Genomic DNA, 23,152 nt, shown 5'->3' with positions numbered 1-23,152 from the left:
ATTCACTGCACTCACAGGAAAACCGGGCTCCAGCCTGCTGCGAAGCGCATATCAACGTAGAATCTAGCACAAACTTACTTCACCACCTCCATGGGAGGCAAAGTTTGTAAAACTGAATTGTGGGTGTGGTGAGGGGTGTATTTATAGGCATTTTGAGGTTTGGGAAACTTTGCCCCTCCTGGTAGGAATGTATATCCCATACGTCACTAGCTCATGGACTCTTGCTAATTACATGAAAGAAAAATATTTACACCATATCATATGGGTACGCCTGATTCATAGTCTCAATGACCAGTTACTAATTTACACTTGTACAAAGTAAAGCTTCCATCTTTCAGTAGAGAACTTCAGAGAAAATATTTTCGTTTAAAAGAAGGTCCCTGACATAGAAGGTCCTTCCTCCACGGAGATTCCCAGGTGGAAGATGTGACATGTCCCCCAGGACTGCATACCAATCCTGCGGACCACACCGGTGAAATGAGGACCACCGACACCCTCTCCTGCTTAGTCCAAGCCAAGGCTTCAGGAGAAAAATCAAATGGAGGAATTAAATATGCCATATTGAAATTCCATGTTAACGCCAAGGCGTCTATTAGAACAGCCTGAGGGATCTTTGACCACAATCCGTAACTCAGGAGCTTAGCATTTTGACGAGAAGTCATGAAATTCAATTGCAACTGACCCCATGGAGGATCAGGTTGGAAAGCACTCCCAGCCATAATTCCCACCACCAGTGAAGTAAGATCTAACTTAAATCTGAGAAACCCCGCCAAAGCTAACTGAAGGTCAGGCTAAGAGAGGATTAAAGAACATTCATTTTCCAAAAGCTTATGGGAAGAACAAACTCCGCCCGAGTCCATGTTCCCTGTTCTTAGAAGGCCCCAAACAGTTCCCCAGTCCAGAGGCTGGTTAACTGTTGGCCCACTCACCCAGAAGAACTTTGAAAGCAGGTTCCCTGGGAGCAAAGATCCAGAGACAACCACCAAAGTATTCTTAAATGCTGCACTGAGCCACTGATGTGACTGACGAGTTAGGAATTCAAGAATTTTTTCGATTCTCGCCTGACTACTGTCAGCTTCATTGATGAAGAGACTAATATAGTCTTACAAGAAAAAAACTACCCTTGCAGTTGGAACTAAGGAACTCTTTTCCAAATTAACCTTCCATTCAGGAGTCCGCAGGAAAAATCGTGGGTAATCCTGCTCATTGAAAGGAAGGCGTCTGAACCAGAATGCTGTCACTGCAGTTTCTGCAATCGGGGTACCATAAACAGGGAACGCTGAACCCTCGAGAAAATTCCGAGAACTGTGACCAGGCCGGAAAAGGTCACGAGTTGAAATGTTTGTCTTGAAAAGACAAACCTTAGAAAATTAAGATAGTCCTTGTTGATGGGAACATGCATTTAGTATGCATCCTTCAATTCCCCCGTGGTCTTAATTGACCCCTTTGGACCAAAGAAAGAATGGAAAAATAGTTTCCCTCAAAATACGGCACTCTGAGAACCCTATGTGGATTCAAAAATAGGTCTGAAGATTCCCTCCTTTTTGGGAACCACGAACAGATAGGAATAGTATCCCCGACCTCATTCCTGCATTGGACCAGGAACTGTCACTCCCAGAACGGAGAGGATCCGTACACAGTGTAAGAACGCCTCTCCCTATGTCTTGAAAGCAGGAACCTGCTACTGGGAGAAAAGTCATGAACTCCAATTTGTATCCCTGGGACACAATGTACACCCCCCAGGGATCATGATCACAAAACCAAGCCTGATTGAAAAAAGGAAAACCTGCCCCCTTATGAATCGGGTGCACGCCCCTCATGCTGTCTTTGATTTAACAGCAGGCTTCTCGGACTGTTTTCCCCTATTCTAAGCCTGATAGGGTCTCCAGGAAAGCTTAAACTGCTTCTGCGTGGGAGAAGGAGTGGAATGATTTCCCTAGAAATCCCGAAAGGAACAAAATTATCTGACGTCCCTTTATGCTATTTTTCTTATCCTGTAGATGAAACATCCGCAGAAAAAGATCTTATCATAGAACTCTGCAGGCCATTATGGCAAAACCTGAATCATAGCCCCCAACTTAATAAACCTCTGTATTAAAGAAGACTACTAACTTAAAGGCTCTTAACCTATCCCTGCGAGAGGGGTGTCTGTCCAATAGAAACAGACAATGCATCAAACCAGTATGCCGCCGCACTGGAGACAGCCATACCACCCGCAGGTTGACAATGTAAACCCTATCCATAGGGTCTTTCTCCTGCATAGAGTCCTTAAGGAACCACTATCCTCCATCTGAATAGTATCTCCCTTGGCTAGCGTGCAATTCTCATCCACCCTGGTTATCGTATCCTTTTTAAAGGGAAGGAGAAAAAGGGTATCTCCCATGCCTTAGCAAAAATTCTATAGTCCTATCTGGTACAGGAAATGCTTCCACCCTGAAGGGCACGTCACAATATTAGTGTAACCTACTGGACTCTCACGACTAGACTTCGCCGGTAGTGCCGGGGTCACCCAGGGTAGTTAAAACCTCCTCAAATAGTAAATGGAGGTATTCAAGCTAAGACAGAAGGACAACGAACTCCGGATCAGATAAAGGTATTACTCCATCTGAGTCTGAGAATTCCTCATCAGATACTACCGAAGTATCTTCTTCCTTCAGTTACAGGAAAGAAACATTCAGAACAGATACAACTGAATCAATCACACTATTCACTGATTGAAAATATGTCCTCGTGCCCTTTTCCCTTTTACAGCGTGGGAAAAACAGACAATGCATTAAATACAAGATAACTCCAGGTGAAGTGTGAGAGGAAACGCAGGGCACTGCATGTGGGCTATACATTTTTTGGGACACCTTAGGAGAAATTTGTGGCATATCTTGACCCTTGTCAATAGACTCCTAAGCAGCATGTGCCTAAAGAGGAGTAGGTTCAGAACAAGTTTATCTTTATCAATTAAAGATCTCTCAAGAAACGAGAAATAAAAAAAGGATTGGGATAACCACATTGGTATCCAATCCTAAAACAAGAGACCCCTAGCAGGGCCTCCTGGTCCATCCTGAGTCAAAGGATGAATTACACAAATAAACAGCTGGAATTTCTTGATAAAAAACATAATTTATGCTTACCTGATAAATTTATTTCTCTTGTAGTGTGTTCAGTCCACGGGTCATCCATTACTTATGGGATATATTCTCCTTCCCAACAGGAAGTTGCAAGAGGATCACCCAAGCAGAGCTGCTATATAGCTCCTCCCCTCACGTCATATCCAGTCATTCGACCGAAACAAGACGAGAAAGGAGAAACTATAAGGTGCAGTGGTGACTGGAGTTATAATTTTAAAATTTAGAACCTGCCTTAAAAAGACAGGGCGGGCCGTGGACTGAACACACTACAAGAGAAATAAATTTGTCAGGTAAGCATAAATTATGTTTTCTCTTGTTAAGTGTGTTCAGTCCACGGGTCATCCATTACTTATGGGATACCAATACCAAAGCTAAGTACACGGATGATGGGAGGGACAAGGCAGGAACATTAAACAGAAGGAACCACTGCCTGTAGAACCTGTCTCCCAAAACCAGCCTCCGAAGAAGCGAAAGTGTCAAATTTGTAAAATTTGGAAAAAGTATGAAGTGAAGACCAAGTTGCAGCCTTGCAAATCTGTTCAACAGAGGCCTCATTCTTAAAGGCCCAGGTGGAAGCCACAGCTCTAGTGGAATGAGCTGTAATTCTTTCAGGAGGCTGCTGTCCAGCAGTCTCATAGGCTAAACGTATTATGCTACGAAGCCAAAAAGAGAGAGAGGTAGCTGAAGCCTTTTGACCTCTCCTCTGTCCAGAGTAAACGACAAACAGAGAAGAAGTTTATCTAAAATCTTTAGTTGCCTGTAAGTAGAACTTCAGAGCACGGACCACGTCTAGATTATGCAAAAGACGTTCCTTCTTTGAAGAAGGATTAGGACACAATGATGGAACAACAATCTCTTGATTGATATTCCTGTTAGAAACAACCTTAGGTAAAAACCCAGGTTTAGTACGCAGTACTACTTTGTCTGAATGAAAGATCAGATAAGGAGAATCACAATGTAAGGCAGATAACTCAGAGACTCTTCGAGCCGAGGAAATAGCCATCAAAAACAAAACTTTCCAAGATAAAAGCTTAATATCAATGGAATGAAGGGGTTCAAATGGAACACCCTGAAGAACTTTAAGAACCAAGTTTAAGCTCCACGGAGGAGCAACAGCTTTAAACACAGGCTTAATTCTAGCCAAAGCCTGACAAAAACCCTGGACGTCTGGATTCTCTGCCAGACGTTTGTGTAAAAGAATAGACAGAGCTGAAATCTGTCCCTTTAGAGAACTAGCGGATAAACCCTTTTCTAAACCCTCTTGTAGAAAAGCCAATATCCTAGGAATCCTAACCTTACTCCATGAGTAACTCTTGGATTCGCACCAATATAAATATTTACGCCATATCTTAATGGTAAATTTTTCTGGTCACAGGTTTCCGAGCCTGTATTAATGTATCAATAACCGAATCCGAAAACCCACGCTTTGATAGAATCAAGCGTTCAATTTCCAGGCAGTCAGCCTCAGAGAAATTAGGTTTGGATGGTTGAAAGGACCCTGAATTAGAAGGTCCTGCCTCAGAGGTAGAGACCATGGTGGACAGGACGACATGTCCACTAGGTCTGCATACCAGGTCCTGCGTGGCCACGCAGGCGCTATCAGAATTACCGATGCCCTCTCCTGTTTGATCCTGGCAATCAGTCGAGGTAGCAACGGAAATGGTGGAAACACATAAGCTATGCTGAAAACCCAAGGGGCTGCTAATGCATCTACCAGCACCGCTCCCGGGTCCCTGGACCTGGATCCGTAACAAGGAAGCTTCGCGTTCTGGCGAGATGCCATGAGATCCAGATCCGGTTTGCCCCAACGACGAATCAGTTGAGCAAATACCTCCGGGTGAAGTTCCCACTCTCCCGGATGAAAAGTCTGGCGACTTAGGAAATCCGCCTGCCAGTTCTCTACGCCTGGGATGTAAATCGCTGACAGGTGGCAAGAGTGAGACTCTGCCCAGCGAATTATCTTCGAGACTTCCAACATCGCTAGGGAACTCCTGGTTCCCCCTTGATGATTGATGTAAGCCACAGTCGTGATATTGTCCGACTGAAATCTGATGAACCTCAGTTCTGCTAACTGAGGCCAAGCTAGAAGAGCATTGAATATTGCTCTTAATTCTAGAATGTTTATTGGAAGGAGTTTCTCCTCCTGAGTCCACGATCCCTGAGCCTTCAGGGAATTCCAGACTGCTCCCCAGCCTAGAAGGCTGGCATCCGTTGTTACAATCGTCCAATCTGGTCTGCGAAAGGTCATTCCTTTGGACAGATGAACCGGTGACAACCACCAGAGAAGAGAATCTCTGGTCTCCTGGTCCAGATTTAGCAAAGGGGACAGATCTGAGTAATCCCCGTTCCATTGATTGAGCATGCATAGTTGCAGCGGTCTGAGATGCAGGCGCGCAAATGGCACTATGTCCATTGCCGCGACCATTAAGTCGATTACCTCCATGCACTGAGCTACTGATGGGCTTGGAACGGAATGAAGGACACGGCAAGCATTGAGAATCTTTGATAACCTGGACTCCGTCAGGTAAATCTTCATCTCTACAGAATCTATAAGAGTCCCTAGAAAAGGAACCCTTGTGAGTGGTAACAGAGAACTCTTTTCCACGTTCACTTTCCACCCATGCGACCTCAGAAATGCTAGAACTATCTCTGTATGAGACTTTGCATTCTGAAAACTTGACGCTTGTATCAGAATGTCGTCTAGGTACGGAGCCACCGCTATGCCTCGTGGTCTTAGTACCGCCAGAAGTGAGCCCAGAACCTTCGTAAAAATTCTCGGGGCCATGGCTAACCCGAAGGGAAGAGCCACAAACTGGTAATGCCTGTCTAGAAAGGCAAACCTTAGGTACCGATAATGATCTTTGTGAATCGGTATGTGAAGGTAAGCATCCTTTAAGTCCACTGTGGTCATATATTGACCCTCTTGGATCATGGGTAGGATGGTTCGAATGGTTTCCATCTTGAATGATGGTACCCTTAGGAATTTGTTTAAGATCTTTAAGTCCAAGATTGGTCTGAAGGTTCCCTCTTTTTTGGGAACCACAAATAGATTTGAGTAAAATCCTTGTCCCTGTTCCGATCGCGGAACTGAGTGGATCACTCCCATGATTAAGAGGTCTTGTACACATTGTAGAAATGCCTCTCTCTTTACTAGGTTTGTTGATAACCTCGATAGATGGAACCTCCCTTGTGGAGGAGAGGTTTTGAAATCCAGAAGGTATCCCTGAGATATAATCTTCAACGTCCAGGGATCCTGCACATCTCTTGCCCAAGCCTGGGCGAAGAGAGAAAGTCTGCCCCCCACTAAATCCGTCTCCGGATAGGGGGCCCTGTCTTCATGCTGTCTTAGGGGCGGGAGTAGGCTTTCTGGCCTGCTTGCCCTTGTTCCATGACTGGTTGCCTTTCCAACCCTGTCTGTAACGAGCAGTAGTTCCTTCCTGTTTTGGAGCGGAGGAAGTTGATGCTGCTCCTGCCTTGACGTTACGAAAGGCACGAAAATTAGACTGTTTGGCCTTTGGTTTGGCCCTATCCTGAGGAAGGGCGTGGCCCTTACCTCCCGTAATGTCAGCAATAATTTCCTTCAAGCCGGGCCCGAATAAGGTCTGCCCTTTGAAAGGAATGTTAAGTAGCTTAGATTTGGAAGTTACATCCGCTGACCAGGATTTAAGCCAGAGCGCTCTGCGCGCCTGTATGGCGAATCCGGAATTTTTAGCCGTAAGTTTGGTTAGATGTACTACGGCATCTGAAACAAACGCATTAGCTTGCTTAAGGGTTCTAACTTTGCTCAAAGCCTCATCCAATGGCGCTGTGCGAATCGCCTCTTCCAGAGACTCAAACCAGAATGCCGCTGCAGCCGTGACAGGCGCAATGCATGCAAGAGGCTGCAATATAAGACCCTGTTGAACAAACATTTTCTTAAGAAAACCCTCTAATTTTTTATCCATTGGATCTGAGAAAGCACAGCTATCCTCCACCGGGATAGTGGTACGCTTGGCTAAAGTAGAAACTGCTCCCTCCACCTTAGGGACTGTCTGCCATAAGTCTTGTGTGGTGGCGTCTATAGGAAACATTTTTCTAAATATCGGGGGAGGGGAAAAAGGCACACCGGGTCTATCCCACTCCTTAAAATTTGAAATTTCTGAATCCGGTCTCCCCGGATCAGAACCGTCACCGACAGAATGAAGCTCACCGTCCTCATGTTCTGCAAATTGTGACGCAGTATCAGACATGGCTCTCGTGTCATCAGCGCGCTCTGTCCTTAACCCAGAGCTATCGCGCTTGCCCCTTAATTCGGGCATATTATATAATACTTCTTTCATAACATTAGCCATATCATGTAAAGTGATTTGTAAGGGCCTAGATGTACTTGGCATCTCAATCTTACGCATCTCCCGAGCGGGAGACGCAGGTACTGACACGTGAGTAGAGTTAGGCGGCATAACTTCCCCCTCGTTGTCTGGTGATAGATTCTCTATCGGTACAGATTGACTTTTATTCAAAGCAATATCAATACAATTGGTACACATCGTTCTATTGGGCTCCACATTGGCTTTTGAACATGATGAACAAACAGTTTCCTCTGAATCAGACATGTTTAAACAGACTTAGCAATGAAACTAGCAAGCTTGGAAATCACTTTCAATAAGTTTACAAGCAATATAAAAAACGCTGCAGCGCTTCAAAAATACAGATATAATTAAAGAATTCTTAACAAGAAGTGTATTATTAGCAGAGGATTGCACCCATAAGCAAAAGGATGATTAACCCCTCAATACCCAAAACGGATAAAACGGATATCAATTAAGATTTAACGCTTTTAATCACAGTCAAGCACACTGTCACAGATCTGCTGTGACTGATTACCTCCCTCAAAAATGAATTTTGCAGACCCCTGAGCTCTCTAGAGACGTCCTGGATCAAGGAGGAAGAAGCAGGAAGACTGTGCTAGAATTTTAACTGTGCAACAAGGCGCTAAAACAAGGTCCCTCCCATTCCTATTACAACAGTGGGAGCCCTGATATAACGGTTTCCATGCAGAAAATATATGTTAGCCATGTGGAAAAAAATCATGCCCAAAGAGATTTATCACCAAAGTACCTCACAAAAACGAATAACATGCCAGTAAACGTTTTATTAAAAAACAATGTCATTCAAAGTTATCACTAAGCCTGCTACCAGTCGCTACCACTGCAGATAAGGCTTAAGTATTATTTCAGTTTTAACAGTATTTTCTCAGTCAAATTCTAGTCCCTAGAAAATAACTTGACTGCGCATACATTTATCAGCCTGATACCAGTTGCCACTACTGCATTTAAGGCTGTACTTACATCATACGGTAACAGCAGTATTTTCTTAGTCAATTCCATTCCCAGAAAATATTGTACTGCACATACCTCATTTGCGGAGGACCCCGCATGCTATTCCCATTTTCTGAAGTTACCCCACTCCTCAGAATGTCGAGAACAGCCAGTGGATCTTAGTTACGCCTGCTAAGATCATAGATAAACACAGGCAGTTTCTTCTTCCAAATACTGCCTGAGATAGAAAAAACAGCACACTCCGGTGCCATTTAAAATAATAAACTTTTGATTGAAGAATAGTTAAGTAAAAACTCCAGCTCCTCTTGCGACCTCCTTCTTTGTTGAGGGTTGCAAGAGAATGACTGGATATGACATGTGAGGGGAGGAGCTATATAGCAGCTCTGCTTGGGTGATCCTCTTGCAACTTCCTGTTGGGAAGGAGAATATATCCCATAAGTAATGGATGACCCGTGGACTGAACACACTTAACAAGAGAAATTAACACACAACATTTTTTACTGTCTCTTTAAATTTTAAACTGTAATTTTTTTTTCTATGCAGAAGTAACTTATATTAGCCTGCAAATATTGCATAACGTATGCATAATGTATCTACACCTCCGTAAATTAACACATTAAAATTTAAAGAGACAGTAACATTTTTAAACAGTAACTTTTAATTTTTCTGTATAGAAAAAACTTAGATTAGCATACAAATATAGCAAAACGTATATTCACATTTTATATGAAACAAAAATTGAATATCCTAATCAGAGATAATGTGTCTTTAAATGTGAAATATACAAATTTATTCCAATAACAGAGATATGTAAAATATCTAGAGAGTACTTAGACTGAAAGTACCATTTGGACAACTAAAAAACAGAATTTATGTTTACCTGATAAATTTCTTTCTCCAACGGTGTGTCCGGTCCACGGCGTCATCCTTACTTGTGGGATATTCTCTTCCCCAACAGGAAATGGCAAAGAGCCCAGCAAAGCTGGTCACATGATCCCTCCTAGGCTCCGCCTACCCCAGTCATTCGACCGACGTTAAGGAGGAATATTTGCATAGGAGAAACCATATGGTACCGTGGTGACTGTAGTTAAAGAAAATAAATTATCAGACCTGATTAAAAAACCAGGGCGGGCCGTGGACCGGACACACCGTTGGAGAAAGAAATTTATCAGGTAAACATAAATTCTGTTTTCTCCAACATAGGTGTGTCCGGTCCACGGCGTCATCCTTACTTGTGGGAACCAATACCAAAGCTTTAGGACACGGATGAAGGGAGGGAGCAAATCAGGTCACCTAAATGGAAGGCACCACGGCTTGCAAAACCTTTCTCCCAAAAATAGCCTCAGAAGAAGCAAAAGTATCAAACTTGTAAAATTTGGTAAAAGTGTGCAGTGAAGACCAAGTCGCTGCCCTACATATCTGATCAACAGAAGCCTCGTTCTTGAAGGCCCATGTGGAAGCCACAGCCCTAGTGGAATGAGCTGTGATTCTTTCGGGAGGCTGCCGTCCGGCAGTCTCGTAAGCCAATCTGATGATGCTTTTAATCCAAAAAGAGAGAGAGGTAGAAGTTGCTTTTTGACCTCTCCTTTTACCTGAATAAACAACAAACAAGGAAGATGTTTGTCTAAAATCCTTTGTAGCATCTAAATAGAATTTTAGAGCGCAAACAACATCCAAATTGTGCAACAAACGTTCCTTCTTTGAAACTGGTTTTGGACACAGAGAAGGCACGATAATCTCCTGGTTAATGTTTTTGCTAGAAACAACTTTTGGAAGAAAACCAGGTTTAGTACGTAAAACCACCTTATCTGCATGGAACACCAGATAAGGAGGAGAACACTGCAGAGCAGATAATTCCGAGACTCTTCTAGCAGAAGAAATCGCAACTAAAAACAAAACTTTCCAAGATAATAACTTAATATCAACGGAATGTAAGGGTTCAAACGGAACCCCCTGAAGAACTGAAAGAACTAAATTGAGACTCCAAGGAGGAGTCAAAAGCTTGTAAACAGGCTTGATTCTAACCAGAGCCTGAACAAAGGCTTGAACATCTGGCACAGCTGCCAGCTTTTTGTGAAGTAATACCGACAAGGCAGAAATCTGTCCCTTCAGGGAACTTGCAGATAATCCTTTTTCCAATCCTTCTTGAAGGAAGGATAGAATCCTAGGAATCTTAACCTTGTCCCACGGGAATCCTTTAGATTCACACCAACAGATATATTTTTTCCAAATTTTGTGGTAAATCTTTCTAGTTACAGGCTTTCTGGCCTGAACAAGAGTATCTATAACAGAATCTGAGAATCCTCGCTTCGATAAAATCAAGCGTTCAATCTCCAAGCAGTCAGCTGGAGTGAAACCAGATTCGGATGTTCGAACGGACCCTGAACAAGAAGGTCTCGTCTCAAAGGTAGCTTCCAAGGTGGAGCCGATGACATATTCACCAGATCTGCATACCAAGTCCTGCGTGGCCACGCAGGAGCTATCAAGATCACCGACGCCCTCTCCTGATTGATCCTGGCTACCAGCCTGGGGATGAGAGGAAATGGCGGGAACACATAAGCTAGTTTGAAGGTCCAAGGTGCTACTAGTGCATCCACTAGAGCCGCCTTGGGATCCCTGGATCTGGCCCCGTAGCAAGGAACTTTGAAGTTCTGACGAGAGGCCATCAGATCCATGTCTGGAATGCCCCACAGGTGAGTGACTTGGGCAAAGATTTCCGGATGGAGTTCCCACTCCCCCGGATGCAATGTCTGACGACTCAGAAAATCCGCTTCCCAATTTTCCACTCCTGGGATGTGGATAGCAGACAGGTGGCAGGAGTGAGACTCCGCCCATAGAATGATTTTGGTCACTTCTTCCATCGCTAGGGAACTCCTTGTTCCCCCCTGATGGTTGATGTACGCAACAGTTGTCATGTTGTCTGATTGAAACCGTATGAACTTGGTCCTCGCTAGCCGAGGCCAGGCCTTGAGAGCATTGAATATCGCTCTCAGTTCCAGAATATTTATCGGTAGAAGAGATTCTTCCCGAGACCAAAGACCCTGAGCTTTCAGGGATCCCCAGACCGCGCCCCAGCCCATCAGACTGGCGTCGGTCGTGACAATGACCCACTCTGGTCTGCGGAACGTCATCCCTTGAGACAGATTGTCCAGGGACAGCCACCAACGGAGTGAGTCTCTGGTCCTCTGATTTACTTGTATCTTCGGAGACAAGTCTGTATAGTCCCCATTCCACTGACTGAGCATGCACAGTTGTAATGGTCTTAGATGAATGCGCGCAAAAGGAACTATGTCCATCGCCGCTACCATCAACCCGATCACTTCCATGCACTGAGCTATGGAAGGAAGAGGAACGGAATGAAGTATCCGACAAGAGTCTAGAAGTTTTGTTTTTCTGGCCTCTGTTAGAAAGATCCTCATTTCTAAGGAGTCTATAATTGTTCCCAAGAAGGGAACCCTTGTTGACGGGGATAGAGAACTCTTTTCCACGTTCACTTTCCAGCCGTGAGATCTGAGAAAGGCCAGGACAATGTCCGTGTGAGCCTTTGCTTGAGGAAGGGACGACGCTTGAATCAGAATGTCGTCCAGGTAAGGTACTACTGCAATGCCCCTTGGTCTTAGCACCGCTAGAAGGGACCCTAGTACCTTTGTGAAAATCCTTGGAGCAGTGGCTAATCCGAAAGGAAGCGCCACGAACTGGTAATGTTTGTCCAGGAATGCAAACCTTAGGAACCGATGATGTTCCTTGTGGATAGGAATATGTAGATACGCATCCTTTAAATCCACCGTGGTCATGAATTGACCCTCCTGGATGGAAGGAAGAATAGTTCGAATGGTTTCCATCTTGAAAGATGGAACCTTGAGAAACTTGTTTAAGATCTTGAGATCTAAGATTGGTCTGAACGTTCCCTCTTTTTTGGGTACTATGAACAGATTGGAGTAGAACCCCATCCCTTGTTCTCTTAGTGGAACAGGATGAATCACTCCCATTTTTAACAGGTCTTCTACACAATGTAAGAACGCCTGTCTTTTTATGTGGTCTGAAGACAACTGAGACCTGTGGAACCTCCCCCTTGGGGGAAGTCCCTTGAATTCCAGAAGATAACCCTGGGAGACTATTTCTAGCGCCCAAGGATCCAGAACATCTCTTGCCCAAGCCTGAGCGAAGAGAGAGAGTCTGCCCCCCACCAGATCCGGTCCCGGATCGGGGGCCAATATTTCATGCTGTCTTGGTAGCAGTGGCAGGCTTCTTGGCCTGCTTTCCCTTGTTCCAGCCTTGCATTGGTCTCCAAGCTGGCTTGGCTTGAGAAGTATTACCCTCTTGCTTAGAGGACGTAGCACTTTGGGCTGGTCCGTTTTTACGAAAGGGACGAAAATTAGGTCTATTTTTCGCCTTGAAAGGCCGATCCTGAGGAAGGGCGTGGCCCTTACCCCCAGTGATATCCGAGATAATCTCTTTCAAGTCAGGGCCAAACAGCGTTTTCCCCTTGAAAGGAATGTTTAGTAGCTTGTTCTTGGAAGACGCATCAGCCGACCAAGATTTCAACCAAAGCGCTCTGCGCGCCACAATAGCAAACCCAGAATTCTTAGCCGCTAACCTAGCCAATTGCAAAGTGGCGTCTAGGGTGAAAGAATTAGCCAATTTGAGAGCATTGATTCTGTCCATAATCTCCTCATAAGGAGGAGAATCACTATCGAGCGCCTTTATCAGCTCATCAAACCAGAAACATGCGGCTGTAGTGACAGGGACAATGCATGAAATTGGTTGCAGAAGGTAACCCTGCTGAACAAACATCTTTTTAAGCAAACCTTCTAATTTTTTATCCATAGGATCTTTGAAAGCACAACTATCCTCTATGGGTATAGTGGTGCGTTTGTTTAAAGTAGAAACCGCTCCCTCGACCTTGGGGACTGTCTGCCATAAGTCCTTTCTGGGGTCGACCATAGGAAACAATTTTTTAAATATGGGGGGAGGGACGAAAGGAATACCGGGCCTTTCCCATTCTTTATTAACAATGTCCGCCACCCGCTTGGGTATAGGAAAAGCTTCTGGGAGCTCCGGCACCTCTAGGAACTTGTCCATTTTACATAGTTTCTCTGGGATGACCAACTTTTCACAATCATCCAGAGTGGATAATACCTCCTTAAGCAGAATGCGGAGATGTTCCAACTTAAATTTAAATGCAATTACATCAGGTTCAGCCTGTTGAGAAATGTTCCCTGAATCAGTAATTTCTCCCTCAGACAAAACCTCCCTGGCCCCCTCAGATTGGGTTAGGGGCCCTTCAGAGATATTAATATCAGCGTCGTCATGCTCTTCAGTAACTAAAACAGAGCAGCCACGCTTACGCTGACAAGGGTTCATTTTGGCTAAAATGTTTTTGACAGAATTATCCATTACAGCCGTTAATTGTTGCATAGTAAGGAGTATTGGCGCGCTAGATGTACTAGGGGCCTCCTGAGTGGGCAAGACTCGTGTAGACGAAGGAGGGAATGATGCAGTACCATGCTTACTCCCCTCACTTGAGGAATCATCTTGGGCATCATTGTCATTATCACATAAATCACATTTATTTAAATGAACAGGAATTCTGGCTTCCCCACATTCAGAACACAGTCTATCTGGTAGTTCAGACATGTTAAACAGGCATAAACTTGATAATAAAGTACAAAAAACGTTTTAAAATAAAACCGTTACTGTCACTTTAAATTTTAAACTGAACACACTTTATTACTGCAATTGCGAAAAAACATGAAGGAATTGTACAAAATTCACCAAATTTTCACCACAGTGTCTTAAAGCCTTAAAAGTATTGCACACCAAATTTGGAAGCTTTAACCCTTAAAATAACGGAACCGGAGCCGTTTTAACACTTTAACCCCTTTACAGTCCCTGGTATCTGCTTTGCTGAGACCCAACCAAACCCAAAGGGGAATACGATACCAAATGACGCCTTCAGAAAGTCTTTTCTAAGTATCAGAGCTCCTCTCACATGCGACTGCATGCCATGCCTCTCAAAAACAAGTGCGCCACACCGGCGCGAAAATGAGGCTCTGCTTATGCTTTGGGAAAGCCCCAGAGAAATAAGGTGTCTAATACAGTGCCTGCCGATATTATAATATCAATATACCCAGATAAAATGATTCCTCAAGGCTAAATATGTTTTAAAACTGAATCGATTTAGCCCAGAAAAGTCTACAATCTTAATAAGCCCTTGTGAAGCCCTTATTTACCATCGTAATAAACATGGCTTACCGGATCCCATAGGGAAAAATGACAGCTTCCAGCATTACATCGTCTTGTTAGAATGTGTCATACCTCAAGCAGCAAGAGACTGCACACTGTTCCCCCAACTGAAGTTAATTGCTCTCAACAGTCCTGTGTGGAACAGCCATGGATTTTAGTTACGGTGCTAAAATCATTTTCCTCATACAAACAGAAATCTTCATCTCTTTTCTGTTTCTGAGTAAATAGTACATACCAGCACTATTTTAAAATAACAAACTCTTGATTGAATAATAAAAACTACAGTTAAACACTAAAAAACTCTAAGCCATCTCCGTGGAGATGTTGCCTGTACAACGGCAAAGAGAATGACTGGGGTAGGCGGAGCCTAGGAGGGATCATGTGACCAGCTTTGCTGGGCTCTTTGCCATTTCCTGTTGGGGAAGAGAATATCCCACAAGTAAGGATGACGCCGTGGACCGGACACACCTATGTTGGAGAAATGAAGATTACTGTTAAAAAACAACTGTATTATTATGTAATAATTTAACATAAAAAAGAAAAACAATCCCCAAACCTCAGAGAATCTGAGGAGTCTTGACACCGGATTGCCTAAGACATAGAAGGCAACTGTATATTATCCGGGAAATAAAACTTCTAAAACCAGAGTAAAGTCTCTCTGCTGTGTGACAAAACGCAGCAGAGAAGACCCACCATAACCGTCCGATTCAACGGTATTAATGTTATGAGCAAAGGCACGCCAAGACGCGTAGTATAGCTCCGCCCATCGTGGGCGTGATGAAATAAATCTCTCGGGCGGCTAAATACCTTATTAGAAACAGAGACGCTGGAAGAATCATGGCGGCAATAATAGTCAAAACCTCCCATCCGACTAGTATATATAAAATAAAGTCGCCGGAAGTCAAAACTTGCCCCAAGCAATATGTGCCAGTTATAAAGCATGACTAAAAAAACTAGAAATTCTAAATAAAGCCGTTAGGGAGTACAGATTGCCCCAAACATTTCAAAGTTTAACACAATGGTAAAAACTCCCGGTCAGCTATTTTTTTAATCTTAAAAGAAAACCGCTGGGAGTAAAATGCACAAAACATAATGATATCTGATATCATAACCCCTAGAAAAGCCACTTCTACGTCCCCAGTGCCTGCAGAGACTGCCCAATGACTAATCCTCCTCGTTAGGAAGAATGTCATCCTGTGTCCATTTGTTAAAGTGCATCCCCAGAAAATAAAACATTAGCACTTACCTTAGAAATCTGCCTGGCAGCAGGGCAGCACAGCCGGGTTCAGAGGTTGTTCTCCTCACATTGGCCTGTGGAAAAAAAGAAAGGACTGAGTATATCCCCTCAGACTTTCATAGTCAGGGCAGCATCAGTATGAGAGGCGCTGTGAGAAAAAGCCACCACTGCTCTAGTGTAGAGACTGATATGGACTACAGCTACACTCTAGGACAAAGCAGCACAGTCTTGCACTACTTAAAAAATAATAAAATCTTGACTGAAATCTTATTTAACACCTCACTTTACCTCTTCCTATCACTAACGTAGGCAAAGAGAATGACTGGAGTGGGAGGGAAGGGAGGAGCTATTTAACAGCTCTGCTGTGGTGCGCTTTGCCGCCTACTGCTGACCAGGAGGTGAATATCCCATTAGTAATTAAGATGATTCGTGGACTTGTGTCTTAAAAAAGAAAGAGATAAAGACTGAGTAATATCCCTCAGGTTTTCAGTGTTAGGGCAGCATCAGAATATGGGAGGCGCAGTGAGAATTATGTCCCACAAGTTCCCATTGCTCTAAAGCCACAACTGCTCTACTGAAGAGACTGATAAGGACTACGGCTACACCCTAGGACAAAGCAGCACAGTCTTGTACTACTATAAAAATAATAAACTCTTGACTGAAGAATCTAATCTAACACCTAACTTTACCTCTTCCTATCACTAACGTAGGCAAAGAGAATGACTGGGGTTGGAGGGAAGGGAGGAGCTATTTAACAGCTCTGCTGTGGTGCTCTTTGCCGCCTCCTGCTGGGCAGGAGTGATATTCCCAATAGTAATTAGATGATCCGTGGACTCATTGTGTCATTAGAAAGAAATACATATATGTAAAACGTTATATTAATACATAAAGCGCCAAACCATAGCTGAGAGTGTGTTAAATAATGATACATACTTACCGAAAGACACCCATCCACAGATAGCACAGCCAAACCAGTACTGAAAACTATCAGCAGAGGTAATGGTATATAAGAGTATATCGTCTATCTGAAAAGGGAGGTAGGAGATGAATCCCTACGATCGTTAACAGAGAACCCTTGAAAAGATTTCCTGTGAGCGAAACCATAAAATCAATAGGCGATACTCTCTTTACAACCCTCTGACAAAAAATGTACTCTGAGAGGAATTGGGCTTCAATATGCTAAGAAGCGTTTTTCATAGAAGAAAAAACAAGCACAAACTTACTTCACTACCTCCATAGGAGGCACAGTTTGTAAAACTGAATTGTGGGTGTGGTGAGGGGTGTATTTATAGGCATTTTGAGGTTTGGGAAACTTTGCCCCCTGTTGGTAGGAATGTATAGCCCATACGTCACTAGCTCATGGACTCTTGCCAATTACATGAAAAAAATGTAATTAGATAGGTGCGGCTTCCAGCTCCTATCTGACACTCATCGGGATAAGTGTCCATATGGAGAACGCTATTTTAAATGATATGCGCCCTTCTAACTGTGATAAGAGTGTACAATGCACCATTTAGCGCCCGCATTCTACCTTCAACCGACAAGACTACACCAGATCCGGTGGCACTTTTAGAGTGACAAACTACACAGGATATACTGCCCACCTCCACCGGATCCGGAGCTCCCTCTATTTAGAAGTGCTCAAGCACTCTGTCCCCATTATAGGCAACAAGCCATTAAGATAATTACATGGTCTTTAACAGCTCCCCTGCCCTCTATTGCAGGAAACAATCTTTAGCAGAGCACCTCTCTCTGCCAACCTCCATGAAACAAGGCAAATAATTACTGAGAGGGTAGGGAACGTGGGAGGGATATTTAATGCCTTGTTTAGGGTGTCTTTGCCACCTCTTGGTGGCCAGATGATTTCCCACAGGTTATGAATTAATTTCTGGACCCTTCACTGCCATTAAAAAGGTCTGTGCACCAATTACATATGAAGGGCATAATATCCAGATATTTACAGATCTATCACCAGTGACACTAAGAAGGCGAAGAGAATTGAAACCAGTAGTGACAGCCCTCATAAGAGAAAAATTGAGATATAGATGCAACTTTCCGTTCAAATTAATCTTCACATGTAAGAACTCCACTTATTCATGCACCACGGTTGAAGAGGGACGGTTGCTGCTTGCCAAGCTTGAGATTCCAATAGAGGAAGATGTTTCGCCGGACCCCCCACAAACCACTAGGAGACTGTCACAGAAAGAATGGACTGAGGTAAATAGGAATGGGAGACCTAAAAAAACAAAATCTAATGTCACAAGAGAAGATGGTGGAAGCAACAATAGCACAGAGGCATACCCAGTACCGTGATTCTCTCAACAGAGACAGCTTCGACGTTTGATAAAGAGAAAAAGAAAACCGAAGTGTGATCTATGGATCATACAATGATAATAATAATATTTAAGATGACGGTACTGTTATCAGAACGATGAACAATGTTGAAAGGGGGTAATCTCATTGTTTGCTTGCTCTCCTCTACCCTAATTATTCATTCTTCTTTACCCCCAGCTTTTTCTCACTCATTCCCTTCTAACCTTCCCCTAATACTAATACTTGATCTTCACTGATGCTAATACCAAGGATATGATTGGTTCTCTATGATCTGCCTTATGTGATAGGATGAGATCATAGATCAATATATGTTAGTTCCAGGGTTGATTATATTGTTTAGTTTTATTTAAAACAAGAAAAACGTTCAAATGTTATTCAATTGTTCAAACACACTAAGTTTTATGTTAATGTTATGTTTTTATATATGTTTATATGCAGTCTCAAGTGTCATCAAAATAGAAGTTCACAAGACAATTAATATAAAGGGTAATATCCGAGGTATTAAGAATGTTGCTTTCCTAAGATGTTCAGGTATAAAGGTAAGAGGTATAGATAGGCGACTTATAAAGAGGACCTATATAAGCAGTGCTCGAGGTAAGAAGTCATATTCATTAGATTAATTTCACACAATGTTAGGGGGCTTAACTCCAACACAAAAAGGAAAAAAGCTATAATAGATTACAAGGCCCAGAAAGCCCAAATAATAATGCTCCAAGAAACGCACTTCACCTCAGATGTAACACCTAAATATTGGGATAAGAGCTTTCCATTGCAATATCATGCATTCACTGACAAGAAAAAATGCGGAGTTTCCATCCTCATACATACCTCTCTGATTTTTAAGGAGGAAGAGATAGTTAAAGATAAGGGAGGGAGATTTCTAATAGTCAAGGGGACAATCCATAACGTCCCAGTGGTATTAATGAATGTATATGCACCCAATGAGAATCAGGGCCCCTTCATCACTAAAATAAGCAGACTACTCCTGTCATGGAAGAGAAGTAAAATCATAATAGGAGGAGATTTTAATTTAACGTTAAATGACGATCTAGATAGAACTTCACAAACACCCCATAAAAAAAGGAGAACAACACCAGCCCAACAGCTTCTAGCTGACTTATTACTAGACTTCAATCTAATAGACAGTTGGAGGGCACTTAACAAGGGAGCTAAAGATTTCACTTATTACTCCACAGTGCATGGTACCCATTCAAGAATAGACTTGATCCTAATCAGTCAGGTCCTATTGCCACTGGTAAAGCTAGCGTTTATTCATAACTGTTCATGGTCTGATCACGATATGATGATAATTGATTTAGAGGGAATGATCAACCCAAATAGAGTTAGATCCTGGTCACTCCACCCTAGCCTACTTCAGAATACCATTGTTCTTCAGAAAGTACAGCAGCACATTAAATATTTTGTAGATATTAATGCAGGATCAACGTCCAATCCAAATTTTGTATGGAGTGCACTTAAGGCCTCGGTGAGAGGCCTGCTAATTGCCGAATCTAACAAAATAAAGAACAATTATAATGCCAAACTAGATAGCTTGAGGGTAGAAATTGCTGCACTCAGAGAACAAATAAAAAAAAGCCCCCAAAAAAAGGTCTTAAAATTACTTAAAATTAAAAACGAAGAAATAAACCAACTATTAGATAGAGAAGTGATCCAGTCGATAAAAGCAGTAGACACCAGATATTATATTTACGCAAACAAACCAGATAGGATGCTGGCAAATAAACTAAAAGACCTGACAAGGGCGACTACAATCCCACAAATACAAACTACCTCGGGACAAGTCACAAATGATCCCCTACAAATAGCCAATGAGTTTGCCAACTTTTATAACAATCTTTATAATTTACCTAGTAGTAATAAAGATAATAACAAGAGAGAAGAATTGATTAGATTCCTAGAAGATAGCAAATTAAAAACTATCACAGAAGAAGAACTAGAGAATTTGAACTCCCCCATAACAATACAAGAGATTATGCTGGCTATCAAAGAACTTAAAAGAAACAAAGCACCAGGCCCTGATGGGTTTCCAGGCTCATTTTATAAAGACCTGCAGTTATCACTGGCTCCCCAATTGAGGATACTGTTTAATAACATCTTGCAAGGAGTAGATATTCCCCCAGATTTGTTGACTGCAAGGGTGACGGTCATTTCAAAACCTGGCAAGAGCAAACAATACTGCCAAAATTACCGGCCAATTTCCTTAATCAACCAGGACCTAAAATTATTCACAAAAATTTTGGCTAACCGATTGACCCTACCCGTTAGAAATTTGATAGACAATGACCAAGTGGGTTTCATCTCGCAAAGAGAGGCACCAGATAACACTAGGAAAGTGATTGACCTGATTAATTATGCGACAGTTGGGAAGATGCCTTCTCTGTTTCTAGCATTGGACGCAGAGAAGGCATTTGATAGAGTTAACTGGGAATACATGTTTGCAGTGCTTAGCAAAATGGGATTTAAAGGCCCCTTCACTACTGCCTTAAAAAAGATATATTCAAGCCCAGATGCATACATAAAGACTCTCAGGGTATCAATCAGACAGAATAAAAATCCGTAATGGCACAAGACAAGGTTGCCCCCTGTCACCCCTACTTTTTGCTCTATGTATTGAGCCATTGGCGGTTAGGATAAGGGATAATCCAAATATTGCATGTATACGGGTGGGGGATAAGGAATATAAAATTTCATTATTTGCTGATGACGTCATCCTTGCAGTCACAAAACCTTTACTTTTGCTCCCGATTGTATATTCCATAATAAATAAATTTGGACAGTTGTCTGGATATAAAATTAATGAAGGCAAGTGTGAGGCCCTTAGCACATATCTCCCAAAGCCAACAAAGAAATTATTAGAAATTAACTTTACATTTAAATGGGCCAAATCATCTCTCAAATATCTAGGAATCAACCTCACAAAAGATGTGCACTTACTTTATAGAGAAAATTATGTCCCCATGTTCACACACATTAGAGAGCTATTAGTGAAATGGACTAAATTTAAAATCTCCCTGTATGGAAGAGTAATATCTGTCAAAATGACAATATTGCCCAAACTCCTATACCTATTCAGAACACTCCCAATTTCAATACCGTTGTCAGAATTATATGTAATGCAGAAGGCAATTTTAAAATTCATTTGGGGAGGGAAAAGGGCTAGAATAAACAAACACAATATGATGAGACATAGGGGAGAGGGAGGCATCGGATTACCTAACCTAATATCATATTATTATGCAGCTAGATTGGCCCAGACTACACAATGGTTTAAATTAGGACTTACACCACAATGGGTCCAATTAGAAAAAGACATTCTTAATGTAAGAAGATTGGATAATATTCTTTGGGCAACACAACAAAACAGACCCGGTCACATCAAACAGTTCATTGCGATCACACACACTGCTTTTATTTGGGACACAGCGACTAGGAAGTATCAGTTACTCAACGAGAGGTCCAGACTGACCCCGCTCTCCCCTCTTGAATCTTTAGTTGACATACATACTCAAAGGAAATGGGAGAATAAAGGCCTCTACCGAATAGCAGATGTTTATGTTAATAGCGACCTACTATCCTTCTCTCAATATGCAGAGCTAGGCACACCCTGGCAAAATGAGTGGTTCCACTACTTACAACTTAAATCCAGAATTCGAGAGATAATGGGATTAGATAAGCCTCCAAACAATACTATATTAGAATCACTATGTTTATCGAAGGAGGTTAGGAGGGGACTGATAGCATTGCTCTATCCGGCTATTAATGGTGGCTCAAATAGGGACAAGAGTGTAATAATGACTAAATGGGAACAGGATTTGGGCAGGACATGGACAATAGATAACTGGGTATCAAACATTAATAGAGGTCTATCGTTTTCTCCAAATTCCATGTTGAAGGAAAACTATATTAAAGTACTCTATAAATGGTACATATATCCCACAAGATTTGCCAATACACAGGACAGCAGGCCCCACTTGTGCTACAGGGGTTGTGGGGAGGAAGGGACATACTTACACATGTGGTGGCATTGTGGAAAGGTTACAGAGATTTGGAATCAGGCTTCAAGGTATCTAAGCCTAATTCTAGAGACTAATATCACACTTACCCCTGAGCAGGCTTTGCTTCATTTTCCTCCAGATAATAAAGTGAAAAGACATCACAAGCTAATAGCCTTGATCTGCACGGTTGTGAGAGTAAGCATAGCTAGATTTTGGAAGGTGGATCCACCCTCATTTGAATATATTAAAAGGAGAATAGATTATCACTTTACAAAGAGTAGCGCCTCGGCAGAGCTCCTTAATACCAGGGATAGGTTTATACAACAGTGGAAACCATATATTATGTATACTGAAAAAGAAAATAGAGCTAGAATCCTAGCAAACCAACAAGATCAGTAGGAAACAATTCGGTTAGAGTGCCTCAATGAGTGAGATAATTGAGTCTTCAGGAGCAAGATGAACGGGTAGAGATGAGGGGGGGAAGATATAGGGATTTGATCATGATTGAGATTGAGTCAGGTTAGATGGAAAGCGGAATTAACACACCATTATATGTTGGAATGTTACTGAAAAGTCAATAAACCAAAATTACTCTCGTCTTGTGTGGAAAACTCACATATTCAATCACTTGAAGGCTGCAATGTTATTGTATTTGTATTTTTTGTTTTTATGTTTCTAACTGTTATTTAAGATGCTGTATGTAATAACATTCAAAAGTCAATAAAAAATATTTTCAACTAAAAAGGTCTGTGCACACAATAAATGTTTATATATTCACAGTATATATTAGTAATTAAGTGCTGCATTACAAAAAGGTCTGTGCGAAAAGGTCTGCACACAATAAAATGTTTCTATATGCACAGTGTCATGGATACCAGC

The 23,152-nt window shown here is 42.4% G+C and overlaps 1 protein-coding gene across 4 annotated transcripts in view; it reads right to left on the bottom strand.

Moving 5' to 3' along the window:
• Nucleotides 1-23,152, bottom strand: part of TTC31 (tetratricopeptide repeat domain 31) — a 322,666-nt gene that overhangs the window by 115,509 nt on the left and 184,005 nt on the right. The gene's annotated exons all lie outside the window — the stretch shown is intronic.

The sequence above is a fragment of the Bombina bombina genome, chromosome 2 (assembly GCF_027579735.1).
Source record: "Bombina bombina isolate aBomBom1 chromosome 2, aBomBom1.pri, whole genome shotgun sequence".
NCBI classification, from domain to species: Eukaryota; Metazoa; Chordata; class Amphibia; order Anura; family Bombinatoridae; genus Bombina; species Bombina bombina.
Note: the sequence above shows the minus strand (reverse complement) of the source record. Positions and strands in the feature narration are given on the sequence as shown.